The sequence below is a fragment of the Augochlora pura genome, unplaced genomic scaffold (genome assembly GCF_028453695.1).
Source record: "Augochlora pura isolate Apur16 unplaced genomic scaffold, APUR_v2.2.1 APUR_unplaced_1421, whole genome shotgun sequence".
NCBI classification, from domain to species: domain Eukaryota; kingdom Metazoa; phylum Arthropoda; class Insecta; order Hymenoptera; family Halictidae; genus Augochlora; species Augochlora pura.
This window is the reverse complement of record NW_027581464.1, coordinates 1-4,251: the sequence shown is the minus strand read 5'-3', so window position 1 is coordinate 4,251 and position 4,251 is coordinate 1. Positions and strand designations below refer to the sequence as shown.

Below are 4,251 nucleotides of genomic sequence, written 5' to 3'. Positions count from 1 at the left end.
AACCGTAACACTGGTGACAGCGGTGGGATTGTTTAAACAACATTTGCCGGCTCGTGAAAAGTGCACCTCTCTCTCTTGGGTTTTGCATGGTTTCCCCAAGAGCATAAGGGCAAATACCGGAGACGGATGATTTTGGCAATCCATGCTAACGAAGCCATAAATCACAAGCACGTACAACCAACGGAGGAAGGAGTCCTGCAACTCAACATCCGGAACCAATCATCCCTGGGAACGACAGCAACACTACGTGGACCTCGCCATCCCTGGACGTAGCGGAGACGAATCATCCCTGGGAACAACTACAAGGACATCAAACAACGGCAACGAGCGATTTCTATAGACGTAAGACTACCCGTCATCTCATTGATAAAAATGCCGCCTTTACGCGCTAGATATTTAAAACGTCAGGAAATCTCTGAAAGTGATCTGAGTGGCCGCGAAATCCTTACGGTAGAGAATGACCGCGTAATACGAACCTCGTGTAGGAATATCGCATAATTCTATTACGCTAGCAACCTTCTTAATTAATTTCATTCCCCCCTTCACTGGGCAGGAAAATTCAGTAGATCTCTTTGTAGAAAAATGCACGACGGCTATTTCTATAGTAGGGCCTGAAAATAAGGATCTATTATTAACCCTGGCTAGGAGTAAAACTCAACAGAATGAATATTTTAGAATTGCAAAAACTAGAACCCCCAAAACTATAGAAGAATTAATCGACCTAATAAAATCAGCTTACAAAAAGATATTAGTTTAGAACAAACGCTAGATGACTTAGCAGGGTGTCGACGTGCAGACCGCGAAAGCATTAGCGATTTCGGGAAAAGGATAGAAATTGCGTTGTATAAGGGTATACAAAACGCGAAGATTGCACACCATCTGGAACCTTTAGGCGCGTTGACCTCTCTTTTTACCGAAAAGGCAATCAACACTTTCTTGAAGGGACTACCCAGTTATGTTACATCCGCCATATCGGGATTAGACATACCCGATTTAGACACCGCGATTATGCTAGCTACCCGGGCAGATAAACGAATGAAACAGGAATCAGGTCGACAGGATTTTCGAATTAAAAGGGACAGGGCAGATATCCTCACAATAGAATCAAACGAACCCAGAAATCCAATCCAGAATCCAATCCAATAGAATCAAACGAACCCAGAAATCCAATCCAGAATAGAGACTGTACCAAAGATGCAATGGACGCAAAAGGAAAATTTGACACAAAACCGTAAATGGAATTGTGCGACCGTGTGTTGTTGATTATATTATACGCCGGATATATATATAGCCCCAGGGAGATTTTGGAACCTGTGTGAGGTTATCGATGATGTCTCTACTCTTACATAGTACATATACAGAGTGTGTGAGAACGAACGCTTTGATGTCTGATGGGAACGAACCTTTTGATGTTTGGTATCGTGCGGGATGCGCACGTGTACAAGTACGGGTCTCGAATCATTTTTTTACCCGTCGTCGCGTGTCCTCGCTAATCCATATATTCTCTTTTCGTTCTTTATCGCCACGTTCTTTGAATCTTGAATAAAATTACCATACACTCTCTCGAATCTCGTTACTTGTAGAGTGGAACACATTACACACCGGGTTCGCCCGCTCTCTCCTCCATTGGTGTGGCTTTCCACAGTGTATATAAAACAAAACAACATCTAACGTGAGTCGCCAGTTCAGATGGCAAAATATTGAACCCAGAAACCCTGTAGATCCGAATTCAACTTGTCACGTCAGGTTATTTAGATATACTATTTTATATTAGATCGACTATATATAGTCGAAACTTTTACTCATTTGGATTCTAAAGATTCCGAGAGGGTGCTTGTTTGCGCAGACTTGACACCGTCTTCGAATCCGGATTCCAATGAGACAGACAACGATATGTTATTCCAAAAACGAAATAATTGTAGCTTCTGCTTTCCTTACGCGTGGGAACGCCGTCGCAAATAAAACCGAGGCCGCATATGGGCGCCCTAAAATCGTTAGTTAGGGAAGAAAGGTACCCCGGGCATCCAAAGCTTTTTCCTGTTGGCTGAACGACCCTGAACCCCAAGTGGTCGCTTCAGGGACTGTGGCGGATAGTCAAGGTCACCAGCGATGGGTCACACAATCGCGTGGGCTAACTTCGCGGGGCCAGCAGCTTGAGCATGTTCAACGCGGTTGCGGGGAGACCGCCGTTCCGTATGTGCTTAAAGGCACCTGGAATACAACGATTTTTTTTGCCAAGTTTGCAATGGGGAAGATAGGGATGTAGCCTCGGCAGTCGGCTCACTCAAACGAGTGAAGAAATTCACGCGGATAATAATTCAGTTAACGTTATTGAAACAGCTGAAAACGTGACAAGTACCTTATCCCCCGTTATACAATACAGTAAAAATTCTCTCTTATTGCAAAAGGATAATTTAGTACATTTTTTACCTCTTAGTACTGACAGATTAACCGAAATCAGCAAAACTCTAATAGACCAAGATAAATTTTCGATAGAACGGATCCAAGAATATCAAGCTAACCTCGGTGACACAATGGCCTTCCATATGGATAATCACTTCTTGCTTCTTCTATTTTTCAAAAATAGTCTGCTCGACAATCTAAACATCCACCATCTCGAATCTACAATTAAATCATTAAAGGTTTTAATTGACTCCCAAAACTTAAAAACGTTTAGCATCGCAAAGGATTTAGACAGTTTCAGCAGCATAGAATGGGATCTAGTAGAAAACCTGCTTCAAAATAACTTCAATAATCCAAAATATAGAATAACAGTATGTACCGGCGAAATAGTAATTCCAGCGACACCTGACCGGCACCGAATTATTCAGGAAAGCCATGAATCTGCAATAGGAGGCCACCGGGGCGTTCACAAAATGTTTGATCTTCTAAAAGAATACTATAACTGGCCTCGAATGAAAAAAGAAATAACCGATTTCGTCAGGACATGCCCTATTTGCCAAAGAAACAAATCTTACTACGCAAAAGTCAAACAGCCAATGCTAATCACCGATACCCCAACTCGTGCTTTCGAAAGGGTCCAAATGGATATTGTTGGCCCTTTGCCTGTAACCCAAAAGGGAAACAAGTATCTACTTACATTACAGGATAATCTTACAAAATATTCAGATGCCATACCTCTAGTTAACATGCAAGCTGAAACTGTATCCCTAGCCTTAGCAGAAAACTTCATTAGCAGATTTGGGTGCCCAAGAATCATTCATACTGACCAGGGTACAAATTTCACCAGCCAGATAATGGAAAATTTCTGTAAAATCTTTAAAATACGGAGGATAACTTCGTCTGCCTTCCACCCGCAGTCTTTAGGTTCCCTAGAAAGAGCACATAGGAATTTCATAGATTACCTCAAACATTACTGCAACAAAAATAATTGGGACGAATGGATCCGATTCGGAATGTTTTCCTATAATACCTCCACACATGAGGCTACCGGGTTCACCCCACACGAATTAGTATTTGGAGTCAGAGCCATTCTCCCGTCAGAATTTGCTAAGGAACAGATACCTCATACATTCAATCAATACTTAAATGACCTATTTGTAAAAATTACTACCACTCAGATCACTGCAGCGGAAAATCTTGATAGGGCTAAAAGAAAAAGCAAATCATACTACGACAGACAACTGAATCCGTGTACCTTTAAAGAAAACGACGATGTATATTTGTTAAAAGAACCTAGAACCTCGAAATTTGACCCCAATTGGGTCGGGCCTTACAAAATTACTCGAATGATAACTAATTTAACTGCAGAAATTGAGATAGGGACCAATAAATTTAAAATCGTGCATGTTAACAAACTCAAATTAGCTTGCATAAGGCCAACCGACTAGGTATTTGCTTTCCCTTTCCACATTTGTTTTGTATCACACCTTAATAATTTGCACCTACGCTTTATTTAATTATTAATCGTCACCCATCCCCTTTTTGCGTGTCTTGATCCGTAACTATCAATCTTCTATTTGCCGACTCAATGCGTTAGATGTCCTATCTGTATGCGTCCATATTATTAAATTTTGTACAAAAAGTTGTCACGTGTAACAACTTTTTCTTTATGGGGATGGAGGTGTTACGTTATCACGTTTCATGAGCGACGCGAACATAGGCACTTGTTTATATTACGACCACGCTATTAGACTATACGTTTCAATTTATGGCGGCAGGAGGGAAGTTCGAATGTATATATAAATTTATATCGCATATTTATATAGAGACATTGTATCGCCCGAGAGG

At 41.3% G+C, this 4,251-nt stretch overlaps 1 long non-coding RNA gene across 1 annotated transcript; it reads right to left on the bottom strand.

Moving 5' to 3' along the window:
• Positions 1–6: 6 nt before the first annotated feature.
• On the bottom strand, positions 7–4,230 carry LOC144477486 (uncharacterized). Its single transcript, XR_013495208.1, has 3 exons — positions 3,910–4,230; positions 477–611; positions 7–299 (listed from the first exon to the last, which is right to left on the bottom strand). It is a non-coding gene; the product is annotated as an uncharacterized LOC144477486 (long non-coding RNA).
• Between the last annotated feature and the right edge of the window lie 21 nt (positions 4,231–4,251).